This window comes from Malaclemys terrapin, chromosome 1 (assembly GCF_027887155.1).
Source record: "Malaclemys terrapin pileata isolate rMalTer1 chromosome 1, rMalTer1.hap1, whole genome shotgun sequence".
Classification (NCBI taxonomy): domain Eukaryota; kingdom Metazoa; phylum Chordata; order Testudines; family Emydidae; genus Malaclemys; species Malaclemys terrapin.
The window spans coordinates 103,671,457-103,693,416 of record NC_071505.1 but is presented as its reverse complement, the minus strand read 5'-3'; the positions used below and the strand labels follow the sequence as shown (position 1 = coordinate 103,693,416).

The 21,960-nt window shown below is 44.2% G+C and overlaps 1 protein-coding gene across 3 annotated transcripts in view; it reads left to right on the top strand.

Moving 5' to 3' along the window:
- The window catches only part of BRAF (B-Raf proto-oncogene, serine/threonine kinase), a 131,942-nt gene that overhangs the window by 42,118 nt on the left and 67,864 nt on the right, over positions 1-21,960 (top strand). The window lies entirely within an intron of this gene.

Genomic DNA, 21,960 nt, shown 5'->3' with positions numbered 1-21,960 from the left:
CCATGTTTTTGAATCAAACCTGAAAGCCAAAAAATGTATCTGTGGACGTATGAAAGCAAAAAGTGTAATGTAATTCTTGTGTTCTGCCAAAGTCTGTAGGTTATTTCAACCTTGCTACACATGCTGCTTTGTACAGTGTTAACACTGAGGAGATTGATTCTGTTATGTGCAACAAAAGAGGTAAAGCTTTAACTTCAAGCATGATACAAAAATGGATGCTTAGAATAGTTTTCAAAAATTAAATCTAGGTCAATGAAACAAATACAGTCAGCATAGCTATTTCCCAGACTTAGTTTTGAGTAGTATTGTTTCACTGTATATTTATTCTGGGTGTTGGAGATTAGTGTTATATTTCCATGTAATGTGTATTGCAGGTAACACATTGGTTTCCAGACTGGTCTCTGAACTGCTGGTGGTTTACGAACACATGGAGGTCATAGTAGTGGTGGTTCTTTGCCTCCAGTTACTTCTACAAGGCATTCCAGGCTCTTCATTACCAAGAGCAGCCTTGGCAGCAGTGAAAGCAGGAAGGGAGCAGGAAGGAAACAAGATAGTGGAGCCAGCCTCTTTTGCATCCACTTGGCTATTGCTACATAGAAGTGTAGTAGGTGAGGAACTGGCTATCCTGAGACTGTAGCTGCCTGGACCTGCTAATGTAACTGGAATCGCTCATGGTAGAGAAATGTCCAAGGGAGTGGAAAACAAGTACTTGGGTTGTATGTCCAAGGGAGAGGAGGGCCAGACATCAGGGAAGCATGTGTCTGAGGTACAGAGAAACAAAACAGATGGGGGGAGAATAAGTACAGAACAAATGTACACAGTTCATAAAGGGGCAGTTGTTAACTTATATTTCAGGTAGACGTTTGACTTTTTTAAATTTAAACTTAAAATAGTTAGAAGTTGTATGCAGCGTTGTAGCCGTGTCGGTCCCAGGATATTAGAGAGACAAGGTGGATGAGGCAATATCTTTTGTTCGACCAACTTCTGTTGGTGAAAGACAAGCTTTTGAGTTCTTGTAGCTCAAAAGTGTCTCTTTCACCAACAGAAGTTGGTCCGATAAAAAATATTACCTCACCCAGCTTGTCGCTCTAATAGTTAAAAGTATCCCCTAAATCAGCAGTTCTCAAACTTTTTACAAAGGTGACACACACAACTGCATTTTGTCTTTTTGGGGGACCCACCATTACCCCAGTTGGTTCCCTTCATCCCCCTTGCCCTCACTCTCCCAGTTCTGCCCCCTCCTGCAGCCCCAGCTGGCCACTCTCTCCCCGTGACCGACCATGGCCACGATCTCTTCCAGGCTGCTGGCTGTCTGCTCACTGGCTCAGGCCGCTTCTTCCGTGCTGCTGCTGTCCAGATCCCACTCCTCAGACTGCTGCCTGCTGCCCAAGGGAAGTGAGAGCCAGGGTATGTCTACACTATGAAATTAGGTCGAATTTATAGAAGCCGGTTTTATAGAAATCGGTTTTATATAGTCGATTGTGTGTGTCCCCACATAAAATGCTCTAAGTGCATTAAGTCGGCAGACCGCGTCCACAGTACCGAGGCTAGTGTCGACTTCCGGAGCATTGCACTGTGGGTAGCTATCCCACAGTTCCCGCAGTCTCCGCCGCCCATTGGAATTCTGGGTTGAGATCCCAATGCCTGATGATGCAAAAACAGTGTCGGGGGGGGGTTCTGGGTACATGTCGTCAGGCCCCGCCCCATCTGTCAGAGCAACGGCAGACAATCGATTTGCTCCTTTTTACCTGGGTTACCTGTGCAGACAACATATCACGGCAAGCATGGAGCTCGCTCAGTTCAGCTCACCATCACCATATGTCATCTGGGTGCCGGCAGACGTGGTACTGCATTGCTACACAGCAGCAGCTAATTGCCTTTTGGCAGTAGACGGTGCAGTATGACTGGTAGCTGTCATCATCTATCTGGGTGCTGGCAGTCGTGGGGCTGCATTGCTATACAGCAGCAGCTCCTTGGCTTTTGGCAGTGGATGGTGTATTACGACTGGTATCTATCGTCATCGTATTCCTCAGTGAGTTCGGTCAGAGGCACCTGGGCAGACATGTTTTGTCTCCTGGAGACTCAGTCCTGCCGGCAGGACTTTATTGAACCGTCTTGACGATGATGGCTAGCAGTCGTAATACAGCATTTTCTGCCAGCAGCCAGAAGATGCTGATGGCTATCAGTCATGCTGCACCGTCTGGTGCCAGCTTAAGATCTAAAAAAATAGATGGACCAGATTTGTTCTGTATTCATTTGCTTCCCCCTCCCTCCGTGAAATCAACGGCCTGCTAAACCCAGGGTTTTGAGTTCAATCTTTGGGGGGGGGGGGCATTCTGTGTGACAGTTGTGTGTGTTTCTCCCTGATGCACAGCCACCTTTGTTGATTTTAATTCCCTGTACTTGTACGCCATGTCGTCACTCGTCCCTCCCTCCCTCCGTCAGACAATAGTTTCGCGCCTTTTTTCAGCCCAGACGCCATAGCACTGGGATCATGGAGCCGCTCAGATCACCGCGGCACTATGAACACCATGCGCATTGTCCTGGAGTATATGCAGAGCCAGAACATGCCAAAGCAAAACCAGGCGAGGAGGCGATTGCAGCGCGGCGACGAGAGTGATGGGGAAATTGACATGGACATAGACCTCTCACAAAGTACAGGCCCCAGCAATGTGCAAATCATGGTGTTACTGGGGTAGGTTCATGGCGTGGAATGCCAATTCTGGGCCCGGGAAACAAGCACAGACTGGTGGGACCACATCGTGTTGCAGGTGTGGGACGATTCCCAGTGGCTGCGGAACTTTCGCATGCGTAAGGGCATTTTCATGGAACTTTGACTTGCTTTCCCCTGCCCTGAAGCGCCAGAATACCAGGATGAGAGCAGCCCTCACAGTTGAGAAGCGAATGGCGATAGCCCTGTGGTAGCTTGCAATGCCAGACAGCTACCCATCAGTCGGGAATCAATTTGGAGTGGGCAAATCTACTGTGGGAGCTGCTGTGATCCAAGTAGCCAATGCAATCAAAGACCTGGTGATATCAAGGGTAGTGACTCTGGGAAACGTGCAGGTCATAGTGGATGGCTTTGCTGCAATGGGATTCCCAAACTGTGGTGGGGCGATAGACGGAACCCATATCCCTATCTTGGCACCGGAGCACCAAGCCACCGAGTACATAAACTGCAAGGGGTACTTTTCAATGCTGCTGCAAGCCCTGGTGGATCACAAGGGACGTTTCACTAACATCAACATGGGATGGCCAGGAAAGGTACATGATGCTCGCGTCTTCAGGAACTCTAGTCTGTTTCAAAAGCTGGAGGAAGGGACTTCCTTCCCGGACCAGAAAATAACCGTTGGGGATGTTGAAATGCCTATTGTTATCCTTGGGGACCCAGCCTACCTCTTAATGCCATGGCTCATGAAGCCGTACACAGGCAGCCTGGACAGTAGTCAGGACCTGCTCAACTATAGGCTGAGCAAGTGCCGAATGGTGGTAGAATGTGCATTTGGATGTTTAAAAGCGCGCTGGCGCAGTTTACTGACTCGGATAGACCTCAGCAAAGCCAATATTCCAATTTTATTGCTGCTTGCTGTGTGCTCCGCAATATCTGTGAGAGTAAGGGGGAGACATTTATGGCGGGGTGGGAGGTTGAGCAAATCTCCTGGCCGCTGGTTATGCGCAGCCAGACACCAGGGCGGTTAGAAGAGTACAGCAGGGTGTGGTGCGCATCAGAGAAGCTTTGCAAACCAGTTTTGTGACTGGCCATGCTACGGTGTGAAACTTCTGTTTGTTTCTCCTTGATGAACCCTCCTCCCCCCCCCCCCCAGTTCACTCTACTTCCCTGTAAACTAACCACCCTCCCCTCCCCCCTTCGAGCACCGTTTGCAGAGGCAATAAAGACATTGTTACTTCACATTCATGCATTCTTTATTAATTCATCACACAACTAGGGGGATAACTGCCAAGGTAGCCCGGGAGGGATGGGGGAGGAGGGAAGGAAAAGGACACACTGCAGTTTAAAACTTTAAAACTTTAACACTTATTGAAGGCCAGCCTTCTGATGCTTGGGCAATCATCTGGGGTGGAGTGGCTGGAGGCCCCCCCCACTGCGTTCTTGGGTGTCTGGGTGAGGAGGCTATGGAACTTGGGGTGGAGGGCTGTTGGTTACACAGGGGCTGTAGCGGCGGTCTCTGCTCCTGCTGCCTTTCCTGCAGCTCAGCCATATGCTGGAACATATCAGTTTGATGCTCCAGCAGCCGAAGCATCGACTCTTGCCTTCTGTCAGCAAGCTGATGCCACCTATCCTCTTCAGTCCGCCACTTGCTCTCTTCAGCCCGCGATTCAGCCCGCCACCTCTCCTCTCGTTCATATTGTGCTTTTTGTACTCTGACATTGACTGCCTCCACGCATTCTGCTGTGCTCTGTCAGCGTGGGAGGACATCTGGAGCTCCAAGAACATATCATCCTGAGTCCGTCGTTTTCTCCTTCTAATCTTCACTAGCCTCTGTGAAGGAGAAACATTTGCAGCTGGTGGAGGAGAAGGGAGAGGTGATTAAAAAAGACACATTTTAGAGAACAATGGGTACGCTCTTTCACGTTAAATTTTGCTGTTCACATTACACAGCACATGTGCTTTCGTTACAAGGTTGCATTTTTCCTCTTATATTGAGGGCCTGCCAGTTTGGTGTGAGAGATCGCTCACGCAGTGCCAGGCAACAGATTTCGGCTTGCAGGCAGCCATGGTAAGCCACAGTCTTTTGGCTTTTTTAACCTTCTTAACATGTGGGAATGGTTTCAAACACTAGCGCCCTCATTTCCCATACCAAGCACCCATTGGGTTGGCCATTTAAAATGGGTTTGCAATGTAAAAGGAGGGGCTGCGGTTTCCGGGTTAACAGGCAGCACAAACCCAACTACCCCCCCACTCCCCAATTCTCTGGGATGATCACTTCACCCCTCCCCCCCACCGCGTGGCTAACAGCAGGGAACATTTCTGTTCAGACAAGCAGGAACGGGCACCTCTGAATGTCCCCTTAATAAAATCACCACATTTCAACCAGGTGACCGTGAATGATATCACTCTCCTGAGGATAACAAAGAGAGATAAGGAATGGATGTCTGCATGCCAGCAAACACTGGGACCATACGCTGCCATGCTTTGTTATGCAATGATTCCAGACTGTGTGCTACTGGCCTGGCGTGGTAAAGTGTCCTACCATGGTGGACGGGATAAGGCAGCCCTCCCCAGAAACCTTTTTGCAAAGGCTTTGGGAGTACATGAAGAAGAGCTTTCTGAAGATGTCCCTGGAGGATTTCCACTCCATCCCCATCCACGTTAACAGACTTTTCCAGTAGCTGTACTGGCCGCGATTGCCAGGGCAAATTAATCATTAATCATTAAACACGTTTGCTTTTAAACCATGTGTAATATTTACAAAGGTACACTCACCAGAGGTCCCTTGTGTGCCCTCAGGGTCTGGGAGCACGCCTTGGGTGAGTTCGGGGCTTACTGGTTCCAGGTCCAGGGTGATAAACATATCCTGGCTGTTGGGGAAACCGGTTTCTCCGCCTCCTTGCTGTGAGCTATCTTCATTGTCTTCATCATCATCTTCCTCGTATTCCCCGCTTCCCTGTTGCGTGATTCTCCATTGATGGAGTCAAAGCACACGTTTGGGGGGTAGTGGTGGCTGCACCCCCTAGTATGGCATGCAGCTCCGTGTACAAGCGGCATGTTTGCGGCTCTGCCCTGGACCTTCCGTTTGCCTCTCTGGCTTTGTGGTAGGCTTGCCTTAGCTCCTTAATTTTCACGCAGCACTGCTGTGTGTCCCTGTTATGGCCTCTGTCCTTCATGGCCTTTGAGACTTTTTTTCTAATATTTTGTCCTTCCGTTTACTGCTACGGAGTTCAGCTAGCACTGATTCGTCTCCCCATATGGCCAGCAGATCCCGTACCTCCCGTTCGGTCCATGCTGGAGCTCTTTTGCGATCTGAGACTCCATCATGGTTACCTGTGCTGATGAGCTCTGCATGGTCACCTGTGCTCTCCACACTGGGCAAACAGGAAATGAAATTCAAAAGTTCACAGGGCTTTTCCTGTCTACCTGGTCAGTGCATCTGAGTTGAGAGTGCTGTCCAGAGCGGTCACAATGAAGCACTGTGGGATAGCTCCCGGAGGCCAATAACGTCGAATTCCGTCCACACTACCCCAAATCAGACCTGCAAAGGCCGATTTCAGCACTAATCCCCTCATCGGAGGTGGAGTAAAGAAACTGGTTTAAAGGGCCCTTTAAGTCGAAAGAAAGGGCTTCGTCGTGTGAACGTGTCCAGGCTTAATTCGATTTAACGCTGCTAAATTCGACCTAAACTCGTAGTGTAGACCAGGCCCCAGTGTGGGGGGTGGACACCTGTGGTAGGTCGGGGCCTACTATTTGGGAAACACACTGCAAGATTAGAGAAATATTTTCTGTACTTTTTGAACTGTTTACTGCCTTTGACGTTGTTTTGTGTGTAGTCAGTTTTCCTCCTTTTTGTGGGACTTTTGCACACCACTGGTGGAGGAACACTTTAAAAATAGGAAAACATAATTGTGAAGCCACAAAAAATGGCATGGGGACTTGAACCACTTTTGTACCTGAAACTACTTTTAACTTTTTTAAATTGACTGTTTAATGCTTAAATAAAAAAAACCCTACAAGAAACTTGGTTGCATTAAGGAGAACTAAAAAAGATATTCTGTGGGTAGTATTTTTTTTAAAATACTTTACTCCAGTTGCTGTAATTGCCATAAGGATGGTGAATAATGGCTGGAAGGTGGTTCATGAGAAAATGTATCCAAGATCTAGTCCATACCAAGAAAGAGTTTGAGGACATCTGGAAGTGTGCATTTGGTATTTGAAAACTTTGAAAAAGAGCCAAGTGTGTTAATGACCACTATTCATGATATCAGAGTATAACCATCCTTACTGGATGAGTACACTTTCTTTGGCCAAAACTGAAAATGGGAAATATTGATCAATGAGGGATGAGTCATAAATCTGTTAACAAGACCTCTTTGAACTAAGCTGATTTGTGTACTGTTATAAACAGCTGATCGCATTTTATTTGTCCAGTGAGTCTATTCTTGCCCTCACTCCCCACTCTCTTAGCCTGCGGTTACCCATGCAGCTCAGCAACACTTTCTAGGCAACTCAGCAGTTGCACTTATAAATGTATTTCTTGACTTTGAGATGTCAATAAAAATGAGTTTACTGTTCATGAGAGCTGCTGGACTGATCACTCTGGTGAAGTAAGTTCTTATCTACAGAACGTACAACAGACACAGTTGTAGTATAAGCTTCACCCCCCTCAGTTCTTTTCTAAAGGTGAAGCCTTTATGCCTGTTCAGTCCTGCATGCATCATCTGAAACCAGCAACAAGATGCCAATTGATGTCAGTTATGAATATGACTTTTGTGATTTACGTATTTGTTCCTTAGAAATTAGATAAACACCAAAAGTTCAATTTTTAAATCACCAAACACCTATTGGATAGTAAGCCTTTTAGTCACTTCAGCATACATGAGTCAGAATACAACCAGTGACTTAGAGGCAAAAGGTTTATATCTTGTTATCCAAAATCTCGATCCAGTCTCAGACTCATAGACTTTAAGGTCAGACGGGACAATCGTGATCATCTAGTCTGACCTCCTGTACATTGCAGGCCACAGAACCTCACACACCAACTCCTGTAATAGACCCCTAATCTCTGGCTGAGTTCATGAAGTTCTCAAATCATGATAAAGACTACAAGTTAGAGAGACTCCACCATTTACACTAGTTTAAATCTGCAAGTGATCTGTGCCCCATGCTGCAGAGGAAAGCAAAAAAAACCCAGGATCTCTTCCAGTCTGACCTGGGGGAAAATTCCTTCCTGACCCCAAATATGGTGCTCAGTTAGACCCTGAGCCATTTGGCCAAGACCTATCAGCCAGATGCCTCAGAAAGAATTCTCTGTAGTAACTCAGGCCTTCCCCCATCTAGTGTCCCATCACTGTCTGTTGGAGATATTTGCCGCTAGCAGTCACAGATCAGCTACATGCCATTGCAGGCAGTCTCATCATATCATCCCCTCCATAAACTTATCAAGCTCAGTTTTGAAGCCGGTTAGGTTTTTTGCTCCTACTGCTCCCCTTGGAAGGCTGTTCAAGAACTTCACTCCTCTGATGGTTAGAAATTTTCACTTAATTTCAAGCCTAAACTTGTTGATAGCCAGCTTATATCCATTTATTCTTGTGTCCACATAGGCCCTTAACTTTCATTCCTCTCCCTCCATGGTACTTATCCCTCTGACGTATTTATAGAGAACAATCCTATCTCCCCTCAGCCTTCTTGTAGCTAAGCTAAACAAGCCAAGCTCTTTGAGTCTCCTCTCATAAGGTAGGTTTTCCATTCCTTGGATCATCTTAGTAGCCCTTCTCTGCACCTGTTGCACTTTGAATTCCTCTTTCTTAAACATAGGAGACCAGAATTGCACACACTATTCCAGATGAGGTCTCACCAGTGCCTTGCACACACTATTCCGGATGAGGTCTCACCAGTGCCTTGTCTTCCCTGTCTACTGGAAATACCTTGCCTGATGCATCCTAGGACTGCATTAGCCTTTCTCACAGCCTTTTTCAATTCTTCCTGTTCTCCCCCATATGTTGCTGATATTAGGAATTAATGCTGCGTTTGAGTACACGAAACTTAGAGCTAAAGCAAGTCCTGTCATGGAATAAATCCCTTTTATTAATGTATCCCTGGAATAAACACTTATTTTTTCAGCCGTGGCCTTGTCATCTATACTCTTCCCTACTTATACATTTTTACAGTATTTTATGTTCCAAACCTCTCAGTAATTTCAAATGGCTGTCATTTTAGTAAAAAGAAGTTGCCACAAGAATATCATGCTACCCCTCAAATGTGTATCGGATAAAAGCAAGGATTTAGAATTTAGCTTCACCTATTCAGACTTTGACCAATGACAGTTTTAAGGACCCATTTTTTTTGCAACGTGCCAAAGCTAGAAATAACTCCTTTGTGATTTGAAGAGCAGGGATTCACAACTTTTTATTAATGTAAAGCATTTGTTCCTAGAGAAGTGTATTGAGAAAGTGGACCTTAAATAATGACATGATAGAAAAACTATTTAGGGAAATATTTAGTTCTTGAATGTATATTAGTACTGCTATCACTCCAACAAATGCACATTGTAAATGAAATCAGCTCTTCTTCACAACTTTCCATCTGTATTAGTTTTGTGCAATTATCTACTTTTTTTTTTTTTTTAAAAAGGGGGGGGGGGGTTGGAAAAGCCAGTATCTCTTTCTCTTCAGTGTTTGACAGAAACAAAAGCTTGAAAAAATGATTTGATGCATACACAAACTGTGACTGTCTGATGCCACTTCCTCTCCACAGCTGTTCCCCCAGCAATTTGAAGGAATAAAATAGTAGTGCACTTCTTGTGTTCTGTTAAATAAACTATTCAATAAGTAACAGTGAAATCTGGCAAGAGAGTCCATGGAATGTTACTAAATTAGAACTCATTACTATTTCTGTTTGTTTGTTTATACCATCGGCCCCTACCTGCCTTTACTCTTTACACTGTGATCCATTATAGGAAAGAGAGTATCACTTCCTACGTTGTTTTCAGTGTTGTTCCTTCTCTGTCCCTATACTTATCATTTTCTCCTATGTTGCTATTGCCCCTCTTCCACCACACCCCCCCTCCCCAAATCTTATTACAGGCATGGTACTGCCTTTAAGGCTCTTTAGCCCTTAAAGCGCAGGGATCCAACCTCTTTGTTTTGCATGAAGAATACAGTGTATAATCTCCAAACTTACAATACGTTGTGAGTAAAAATTAAACTTTGTTGGGTTTTAAGAGTATATCTGTTAGTTTGAGTTCAAATTAATTTAAAATAGGACCTACAGGAAAAGTTTCCTCTCTGATGTTTCTCCGATGTCTTGCTAACTAAGTTGGATAAAAAACAATGACTAAATAAAAGCATCCTTTAAAAAAATGTTTTTGAAAAATAAATCTGTTTAATTTTAAACTTGTGGCAACCTGTTCGAACCTACAGGGTTGGAAGCTGGGACCTTGAGGGTTCTAGGCTGCTGACTCATACACAGCCACAGGAGGCTTAGGCTGGGCTTCTGTGGGAGGTCCCTGTGAGGCTGGGCTCAGCAGGAAGTACAGCAGGACTGGAGTGGCAGTCCCTTTTCCAATCCCTTGATTGGCAAATACCAGTATCTAAACGAGGAAGCTGTGAAGGGGAGCTCTCTGAGCAGCAACACAGACTGTCTGCCCGCCCATTTCTGCTCCAGATTCCGCTTTCAATAGACCCTAGACTCCGGCTGCCGACCCTGGTTTGTCCTCAACTTAGCTATTTGATTGCTGTCTGTAACCTGGTACCCCACCCAAATCTCCTGGTAACTTGAGCCAACCTGACATTTGACTCTGTTTACCCTCTGGCTCATCTTGCACTTTGACTTCCCAGTACCTGACTCCTGGTCCGATCACTAGGTCTGACTGTCCATGTTCCGGTTGTGACACAGCCTATGTTAAGGCGCCAACTTACAATCTATTAAAATAATTTACATGGACTACTTATTATTTTTGTATTTAATGTTTGCGGCCAAGTTTTAAAGAAAGTCAAACCACTGAGCTGCTGGAAGACCGTGGCTAAGCACCTGCAACCAGAGTTTGTTGTAGTCCTAAACCACCTTTTGATAGCAATAGCCTTTTCTGCAAGTGTAGAGAGAATATATTTAGTTTCAGAGTATTCAGCTAGTTCTTTCAAAGTTCAGAAACCAGTTGGGAATTGAAAAAGAAGGAAAGTTTGTTTTCTGCTTCCTATCTATGAATCAAAACTGGTGTGAGAAGATGAGATCATGTAGTTCTAAAATCTTGAAGGACATGGTGACCAGAAACAATAACGGTAGTTCAGTTCACTAACTACAGATATTTATTTTGTTTAATAAATCAGTTTTAAATGCAAAACACATTTTGATAATTTTTTTCCCTATGGATCCAGCACAGGTATGGTAGTTTCATTTAATAAAAATTAAAATGTTTTGTGAAAATAGAACTTGACACAAATCCCAAGTAAAATAATTAATTAGGTAGTAAATAATAAATGCATCATTCATCATTTTCTAGCAATAAAAAAAGGTAAAAATTAAGAGTCTGACTAAACTAGATGTTGGCTTAAGTAAATGTGTATAAATATATTGTATCCTCCTGGTTACCAAAAAGAAGCACCAAATTTAATGTAAAGGGTATACTTAGTTGCAAATCAACGTGTTTTAAGGGTTATTCACCAATGGTAGGGAAATAACTAAAGTACAAATGCAAAACGCAATTAAAACTAATGGTTTAATTCATGATTAAAATGGGTGATTTAAATCACTTTGATTTAAACCAATCCACCCTGTTGCTAATAAAAGGCTGGCTTGTTTAGACTTTATAGTTAAACCTCATTGCTGGATAGTGATGAATGCAGGTTTGAAGAAGTTAGGTTGCATTTAAAGTTATTAACAATTGTTTTCTCCTATCTCTTCCATCATATTCACAAATAACACAGGTATGTAGGCACAAAATTAGGAAGGTCAAGGCACAAAATGAGATTAAACTACCTAGAGACATGAAGGGTAACATCAGAACATTCTACGAACACATTAGAAGCAAAAGGAAGACCAAGGGTAGGGTAGGCCTGTTACTCAATGAGGGTGGGGAGGGAAACAATAGGAAAAAATGTGGAAATAGCAGAAGTGCTAAATGACTTTTTCAGTTTTCAACAAAAGGTTAGTAGCGTTTGGACATCTATCATAGTGAATGCCAGTGAAAATGAGGTAGGATCAGAGGCTAAAATAGGGAAAGAACAAGTTAAAAATTACTTGGACAAGTTAGATGTTTTCAAGTGACCAGGGCCTGATGAAATACATCCTGTAATACTCAAGGAGCTGAGTTAGGCAATATCTAAGCCATTAGCAATTATCTTTGAAAAGTTATGGAATACAGGAGAGATTCCAGAGGACTGGAAAATATAGTGCCAATCTATAAAAAGGCAAATGACTGGGGAATTACAGATCAGTATCTGGAAAGATAATGGAGCAAATAATTAAACAATCTATTTGCAAACACCTAGAAAATAAGCTTCCTTGTAACTTTCTTGGACAGTATTATAAACCTTGTGGATGGGGGGGGAAGTGGTAGATGTGATATAGCTTGACTTTAGTAAGGCTTTTGATACTGTCTCACATGACTTTCTCATAAGCAAACTAGGGAAATACAAACTAGATGGAGCTACTATAACAAGGTCGGGCAAACTTTTTGGCCTGAGGGCCGCATTGGGTTTTGGAAATTGAATGGAGAGCCGGTTAGGGGAGGGGGTTGTGGCCTGGACCCCACCCCCTATCTGCCCCCTCCCTGTCCCCTGACTGCACCCCACTGCCCCATCCAACCCCCCTCTCATTCCTGATGCCTCCCCCTCCCCCCCCGGGACCCCTTCCCCATCCAACCACCTCTTCCTCTCTAACCTCCCCCAGAACTCCTGCCCCTGACTGCCCCCCACTGCACCATCTAACCCCCCCATGCTCCTTCCTGATTGCCGCCCCCCCTGGGACCCCTGCCTCATCCACCCCCCGTTCCCTGCCCTCCGACCGCTCCAACCCCTACCCACCTTCCTGAACTTCCCTGCCTTCTATCCAACCCCTCTTCCCCACCCACTCCCTGCCCCTTGCCATGCTGCCTGGAGCACCAGTGGCTGGCGGCGCTACAGCTGCACCGCCCGCTCGGTGCTACAGCCACTGCCCCAGTAGCTTGCAGCCGCACCGCTGAGAGCATTGCGCCGGCGGCGGGGTGAGCTGAGGCTGCGGGGGACGGTGAACAGCAGGGGAGGGGCTGGGGGCCTGCCAGCCTCCCCGGCCAGGAGCTCAGGGGCCAAGCAGGAGAGTCCCGCGGGCCGGATGTGGCCCGCAGGCCATAGTTTGCACACCTCTGTACTATAAGGTAGGGTGTCCAGAGAGCAAGTATGAAAAATCGGGACAGTGTGTGGGGAGTAATAGGCACCTATATAAGAAAAAGGCTCAAATATCGGGACTGACCCTATAAATCGGGACATCTGGTCACCCTACTATAAGGTGGGTGCATAACTAGTTCAAAAACTGTTTCCAGAGAGTAATTATCAGTGGTTCACAGTAGTCATGCTGGAAGGGCATATTGAGTGGGGTCCTGCAGGGATTAGTTCTGGATCTGGTTCTGTTCAATATCTTCATCAATGATTTAGATAATGGCATAGAGAGTACATTTACAAAGTTTGTGGACGATACCAAACTGGGAGGGGTTGTAAGTGCTTTGGAGGGTAGGATTAAAATTCAAAATGATCTAGACAAACTGGAGAAATGGTCTGAAGTAAATAAGATGAAATTCAATAAGGACAAATTCAAAATACTCCACTTCGGATGGAACAGTCAGTTGCACACATACAAAATGCGAAATTACTGCCTACCAAGGAGTACTGCGGAAAGGAATCTGGGAGTCATAGTGTATCACAAGTTAAATATGAGTGAACAGTGTAATACTGTTGCAAAACACCATTCTGGGGTGTATTAGTAGGAGTATTGTAAACAAGACAGAAGAAGTAATTCTTACATGCTGATTAGGCCTTAACTGGAGTATTGTGTCCAGTTCTGGGTATAACATTTCAGGAAAGAGGTGGAGAAATTGGAGAAAGTCCAGAGAAGAGCAATAAAAATGATTTAAAGGTCTAAAAAACATTACTTATGAGGGAAGATTGGAAAAATTGGTTTTGTTTAATCTGGAGAAGAGGAGACTGAGTGGGGACATAACAGTTTTCAAGTACATAAAAGGTTGTTACATGGAGATGGGAGAAAAATTGTTCTTCTTAACCTCTGTAGATAGGACAAGAGGCAATGGGCTTAAATTGCAGCAAGGGTGGTTTAGGTTGGGCATTAGGAAAAACTTTCTAACTGTCAGGGTAGTTAAGCACTGGAAGAAATTGCCTAGGGAGGTTGTGGAATCTCTATCAATGAAGATTTTTAAGAGCAGATAAGACAAACATCTGTCAGGGATGATCTACATCAATGGTTCTCAAACTTTAGCAACCCGAGGACCCCCATTTTGATTTAAAAAATTTTGGGTATTGCCAAAGCCCCCCACTCAGCCTTTGCCCTGCCCCCTTCACCAAGGCCCGCCCCCCTACCCCTGCTCAGTCCATACACCCTCCTTCCATCGCTGGCCCTCCCCCACCCTCACTCACTTTCACCAGGGTGGGGCAAGCAGGGGTTTGAGGTGCAGGAGGGTGTGCAGGCTCTGGGAGGGGGGTTAGGTGCAGGAGGGGGTGTGGGTGCAGAGTGCTGGCTCTGGTCGGGCAGCGCTTACCTTGGGCAGCCCTGAAAGAGACCTGCACATCCCTTTAGCAGCGGCTCCTGGGTCGGGGAGGGAAGGGGTCTCCGCACACTGCCCCTGCCTGCAGGCACTGCCCCTGCAGCTCCCATTGGCTGCAGTTTCTGGCCAATGGGAGCTGTGGAGTCAGTGCTAGGGGCGGGGGCAGCATGCGGAGACCCCCTGCCCCCCTCCCCCAGGGATGTGCTGGCTGCTTCCAGGAGCGACATGGAGCCAGGGCAGGTAGGGAGCCTGCCTTAGCCCCGCTACGCCACCAGACTTTTAGCATGCAGGAGACGCTGGGAGGGAGGGGGAAAAGTTGATCAGCGGGGCTTGCGGACTCCCCAGGGTACCCTCGCGGACCCCCCCCCAGGGGTCCACAGATCCCAGTTTGAGAAACACTGGTCTAAATAATACTTAGTCCTGCCATGAGTGTAGGGGATTGGTCTAGATGACTTCTTGAGGTCCTTTCCAGTCCTACAATTGTATGATTCTATGATTTATTCTCCAGCAGATAAGATAATGCTACATATTAATATTAGTCTCCTCACCTAACACAAAACTTTAGTGATGACCTTATACTTTCTCTAGGATTCTTGGGTATGTCTCCACACCACTTTAAAGTGTATTTATAGCAGGGGTAGGCATGTCCCTGCTAGCTTTGATCTAACTAGCCCAAGTAACAATATTATAGCATAGGCAGGGTGGCATGGACTAGTGACCAGAGTTTAAGACATCTGGGGAGCCAGAGTATGTACATGGGTTGCTAGGCCATGCCACCACATCTACCCTACTGTTACCCACGCTAGCTAGATTAAAGCTAGAATGGGTATACCTGTGTGTGCTACAGTCACACCTTCACTTGAGCTATAGACATACCTTTAGAGTGGAAATATGCTGTATGGTTAAGAGATGTCTGGTAATTTAGCGGATTTTTGCTTTTATCATTTTGCGTTGGGGGTATTTCGCACTTATCTAAACTTTCAGATAGATTTTGTTTATGGAATATACACTGTGCCTCTTCTAATTCATGCTATGCCATCAATTTCTTCCAACTCAGTCCACCTTCATTCTAACACCTATAGCCCTTGAGGGATCCATTCCTGGGGCCTGGAAACTTTACCAGACAACTTGGCCTGATCCATTAGTCAGTGAAGACAGTGGAAGGACTCCCGCTGACTTCAGTGGTAGACACTTAGGGACAGATCAACGTTCCTAGCCTCAGAATGAAATGAAACACATAAGGCTCTATTGTCAAAGCCAACTGCTTCCCCCTCCTCCTGCCAACCTCAAGCTGCTGGAAATGGGTGAGGCTGCTACATTTCGAACCAGCAGTGGTGTCTCTGAAACTTACTTGAGACCTCCAACCCCCCCACCCCCCATTGCTTTTAGTCTGAATTTGAAGTCTGTCTCCTTTGCCCCACCCTCCTTTGGCTACTGGAAGGGGAAGGAACAATTTTTCTCCATTTCCGCCTTTTATTCCTCCTTTTAATCTCTTGGCTTCTGCAAGGGTACTTGGATGTCTAAGTTCTATCTTTCTCATGTTGCTACATGGTTCTCTCTAACAAGTAGCTCCAGTGCCTCCTGCCCTTGCTGGTGCCCATAGTTTTCACTCTTTTCTGCTTGGGAAAAGCTTATGAGAATCAGAGTCACTTGGACTGTCTATCTGCAGATTTAAGACAGGACTACCTCCATTTACATTGTTTGTTTGGAAAATTTTCTTCAACTGTAAGGAATAGAAACTTTTTTTATAATGAAAGCTTAGATTTTGCAGACCATATGTTGGTACAGAAAAGCTTTCTGTTCATCACAGATTAGTGTGGTTTCTCATGCTCTGTGTATAAAGATGTTATGGTACTTGTTGAAGATGATCTGCATAGTAATCATTGCACACTTACACCCATCAAACCTTAAACACACCGCCATTTTGTGTGTATATAAATATCATGGGTTTCTGTATTTAAAATAACGCCAGTTAATCACAACAACAAAGGCAATGCAATATATACAAAATACCAGGCAACATGGGACTGTTTCCTAGACTTTTCTTTTATCCCCAAGGCATTTAGGAATTCCAGAAACTAAATAGGAGTGTGAGCACTGTTCTGCATAGGGACAACAGTGCTTGTTACTCAGAGTTCTGACTTTTGTCACACCTTTTTCTAAATTAGAACACCAGCCCTCTAATTACAGTAAAAGGACCATTTGATTTGCTCCTCTTCCCTAGGGGTGTGAAAACTGGGAGAACCAGATCTTACTTTTTGCTAGTACCTAAGTGATTGACATAGGCTAATTTTATGCAGTACACAGTTGGATCCTTTCTACTATTCTGTTCCTAAATTTATTTGAGCAAGCTTTAGGTAATTAAGTTATCCATAATATATTTGTCCCATTTTGCCTCTAGATTTGCATATTGCTTTCTGTAATTTGTGTTCTGAGTGTGATACCCCTCAAAGTTTGCAAACTATAACCACTGAGTTTCTACAGGCATTCAAGTAGTCCTACTGGTTTCACCTGTCAAGTATGAGGAACTCTTCCTTCTTGGAAGTTCCAGACAGTTGAATAAATTAGTTTCTTACCACTACTCACCTTCTTTTTGACTGGCATAACCTAATGGGATTAATCCAATTACAACTACCCACACATTTATCAATCAAATATTGAAAATGGAGTTCTTGTGCAGTCTGTGGCAATGAAGACTTACAAAATGGACCTGAATACTGTTGGTTATAATTTACGTGATATGTATAATGTGAACATATTGGGTAAAACAAACCAGTAACTTCCAGGTAAATTTATTGATTTTACTGCACTAATCCTTCAGTAGATCTTATGCTGTCAATCTATCCAGGCTTCTCCTTAGTCCCTTAGGGGTTCTTGTGCTGCTTACACATTGGACAATCCAGTTCTTCCATTGATAGTAGTTGCCCACTAGTTGTAATAATTCTTCCCAGGTGATGCCAGTTCATTCAATATCTTCTGTCACTGACTTCTGACAGTTCTTCCTTGGCCTTCCTCCCTTTTTCTTTCCTCGAGTACCCAATTCAATGCTTGCTTAACATGTTTCCCATTTTCCATATAGTGTAAATGTTCCAGCCACCTGAGACTTCTTTCTTTGATATTTTCTTTCCATAAAATGTGTAATATCTTCCTCAGCCATCTGTGATGGGCAGCCTGCACTCTCTCTCTTTTTGTTAGCCACCTCTCTACTCAGTACAGTAGCATGCTAAGTATAATCACATCATATAATCTGGCCTTTAGTTTGGTGTGGAGACCTCTGTATGAACAGATGTTGTTCATCCTTCTAAAAGTAGTGTTTGCTTTTCCTAATTTTGTATGAATATCTTTATCATACCCACCTTCAAATGTCATCACACTCCCCAGATAATAGAACTCTTCTATCTGTTTGATTTCTTTTCTGTGTACACTCTTGCATCTATTGTGCAGTTTCTTACCTTCATAATCTTAGTTTTCTCTGTTTTTATTTTCAATCCAATTTTTGCTGCTTCCTGTTCTATCTCTGATGTAAGTGAAATCATTCCTTTCCACATTATACTTAGTACAGTAATGTCGGTAGCAAACTCAAGGTTGTGTAATTCATCTCTGCACACCCGTTGTACACCACCAACATGCCTTTTGTTACCTGCTTTATCACCCAGTCTATTGCTAACACAGAGGATTGGTATTAACATGCACTCTTGTCTAACTCCAGTCACAATATCGAACCACTCAGCCAGGCCTGTATCCAATCTGATTGCATGTCTGCTTCCATCATATAAACGCCTTATCTTGTTGATCAGCTTGCCTGGTATCCCATAGCTTCTAGCCATGTTTCACAGGGTCTCTCTGTGGACACTATTGAATGTTTTCTTAAAGTTGATTAAGATGGGCTTTTGCCAAACAGTAGTATTTTTGATTATCTGTCAAAGAGTGAATATTTGTTCACAGCCTGATCTATTTGAATAATTGCTGCACAGGTTTGAGAGAAATGCCAATGCTAAGTTAAAAATAGAAGAGGGACCATTAACATCTGATGAAATTAAAACAGCTATCAAAGGCTACAAACGGGAAAGCCCCTGGGATTGATAGAATTTAAGCAGAGGTACTAACGGTAGCAGGCAAAATTCTGATTGAGCACCTCGCAAAACTCTTAAATGAAATATGGGTGAAAGCACAGGTGCCAAAAGACTGGAAAATGGTATCGGCGTGGCATTGCCAAAAAAGGGTGATCTTCATACACAAACTGGAGAGGTACTGCTGTCAACCCTGGGTGAAGTGATGGCTACCGTTAAGCCGAATAGAATGAAGAAGGCAGTGGATGGAATATTATGAGATTGCTGGATGACTAAACTCAAATAACTCAGAGTACGAATAAATGGTCATTTTTCATCATGGCGAAAGGTTAACCGTGCAGTGCCTCAGTTCATCAATAAGACTTATTTAATATATTTAAAAAAAAAAACGAGGAGTCCTTGTGGTACTTTAGTCTTGTTGTTTTTGCTGATACAGACTAACATGGCTACCACTCTGAAACCTGTTAACATATTTATTAATTTCTCAAAAGGAGCTGAGGAGTGAAGTGAAATTTATAGTTGCCACAAAATTTAGGTACTTCAGATCTGGGAAAGACTGTGAGGAAAGCTTGAGTGGGGTCTAACTGAGCTATGTGAATGGGTAATGTGAATGGCAGCTGAAATTCAGTGCTGTTAAATCCACAGTAATGCACACGGTAGGGAAAAATATGAATTACTCCTACCGTACTGGGATCTTATTAATGGTATTGGCTCACAAAATGGACCTAAGTATCATTGGGACAGCTGAATGAAGATCTGGAATATGTGCAGCTGTGCTCAAAAACAAAAAAACAACACCCCAAAACATAGCATGTTAGGTTGCAGAATGAATGACATGAAGACATGGCAGCTATCAGCAATCAGTTCCAGATGTGAGGGGCCTGTGGTGTGTTTTGCTCTTATAGGACTCTAACACCATTCTATTGTACTAAACTACTTCTGGGTTTTCCTACACCTTTGGCACCATAAAATATTCCCTTCTATTAAACAAATAACTGCTTCATGATGACCATGTGGAAGAACAGTCACTAGTAATTGATGCCACTATCTATAAATAGTTTAGAAGCATGATTAATGGAATGTTAAATCTTGCAAAGCAGATCAATTCTATTCAGCTTTGCTTTGGAAGAGGGTTTGTGTCACTGCAATGGAACAGTTCCCCCATAATCTTTTTGTAAATATTGATGCTGTTTTAAGAATTTATTTTCTTAAACTACTGCTTTTGCTGGAGGTTAGAACATAAAGGCTGACCCCAAGATCCAATGGGGGAAAAGCTGCCTTCCTTCTAATTTTATGGAGGACATTTCTGTATGTTTCCTGTGTTTCACATAGTGTCCAAAACCCTTACTTTTTATTTTAACAGGGAGCAGTCAATTTTACCCTGCACCGCTGTTAACAGATGATTGGCTAAATGTCCTGTGAACAGCTCTGGATAAGAAATAAATGCCCAGCGATAGTCTGGATCTCAGATTTGGGGTTTTAGCAAGAAAACAGCTGAAAGTTTTGAAGGCAGAAGTAGTTACTTTAAGCAATACCTTTCCTCTCCCCCCACCTTTCCCAAAGACAAACACCTGGTCTAACATGAACTGAATTTTGTATGACTAATAAATGGTAGTGTCACACCATTTTACAAGAAAGAATCCACGGCTTTCCCATGTGTTGAAAATGTGGCAAGATATGACTTTCTAACAAGTATTTCCTAGTGATATTTCAAAATAGACTCCACCACTTATAATATCCCAGATATAGCTAATTCCACAAGATGTATGGTACTAAAATATATAAAATTTGACAAAACTCAGCTAACGTTTTTCATACAATTTCATGAGAAATATAAATTTAGAAAAACAGGCCTTGTATTTAAAAATATCATAGAATCGTAGAAGATTAGGGTTGGAAGAGACCTCAGGAGGTCATCTTGTCCAACCCCCTGCTCAAAGCAGGACCAACCCCAACTAAATCATCCCAGCCAGGGCTTTGTCAAGCCGGGCCTTAAAAACCTCTAAGGGTGGAGATTCCACCACCTCCCTAGGTAACCCATTCCAGTGCTTCACCACGCTCCTAGTGAAATAGTTCTTCCTAATATCCAACCTAGACCTTCCCCACGGCAACTTGAGACCATTGCTCCTTGTTCTGTCATCTGCCACCACTGAGAACAGCCGAGCTCCATCTTCTTTGGAACCCCCCTTCACGTAGTTGAAGGCTGCTGTCAAATCCCCCCTCTTTTCTTCTGCAGACTAAATAAGCCCAGTTCCCTCAGCCTTTCCTCATAAGTCATGTGTCCCAGCCCCCTAATCATTTCTGTTGCGCTCCGCTGGACTCTCCAATTTGTCCACATCCTTTCTGTAGTGGGGGGCCTAAAACTGGATGCAGTACTCCAGATGTGACCTCACCAATGTCTCGATCTGCTGGCAATGCTCCTACTAATGCAGCCCAATGTGCCATTAGCTTTCTTGGCAACAAGGGCATACTGTTAAGTCATATCCACCTTCTCGTCCGCTGTAATCGCCAGGTCCTTTTCTGCTGAATTGCCGCTTAGCCAGTCGGTCCCCAGCCTGTAGCAGTGCCTGGTATTCTTCCGTCCTAAGTGCAGGACTCTGTCGAGCACTTGTCCTTGTTGAACCTCATCAGATTTAGAAATAGTTTGAAATGACAAGATAGATCTCTGGTAAAAAAAAAAAAAATAGCCAAACTGCGTGCACTTTTTTTCTACAGAACTTAAGGTCAATATTGACAACATAAAGTTAAATTGGGAAAAAGAAATGAGCCAGCAGCTCACTCCTGAGGATTGGAGGAAAAACGTACAGCTGACAGTGGCTGGCATTACAACTTCTCTCTCTTGGAGTGAATACCAGTAGAAATTTTGATTCTTCTTGGAGTCTTGGTCCTTATTGTATTCCATCATAGTGCATGCACCATGTGCCTGGAGCTGGCGCTCTTGAAAGTAGTACTGTTCGGCGGTCCACATATGTGTCCTGTGCTGCCTCGTGGTCTCACCCAAGGTAATAAAGGGCACAGGGGGTTGCCAGCGTCTCCAGTTTCTTCTCACCACTGCATGGTCTGAGTTGGAGCTTCTACTCCTCTCATCCTTGTAACACACTTTCCAAAACTTTTCAGAACTATCCTTAGTACTGTTCGTAGTTTAGATTTGTTATTCTGGAATTTTTTGTTTTGTTTTGTTTTCTGTTCGATTCTTCCTTTTCGTACCTGATTTAGGACTTGGCTTTGGTGGTGCTTCCCACCAAACTTTACTGCCCCCCTCATCCCCCAGTACCTGGGCCTGAGTACTGGATTATGCCGAAGATGCAGGGGCTCAAAACCTGTGCATACTGCCCTTGTTTGTTTTCCATCAGTGACGAGCACCAACGCTGTTTGTGCTGCGTGGGGGAAGCCCACATCGTGTCTGGGTGCAGTATCTGCCTTTCCTTTCCTGCCCATGCTTGGGAGAACTGGACTCTCCACCTCAG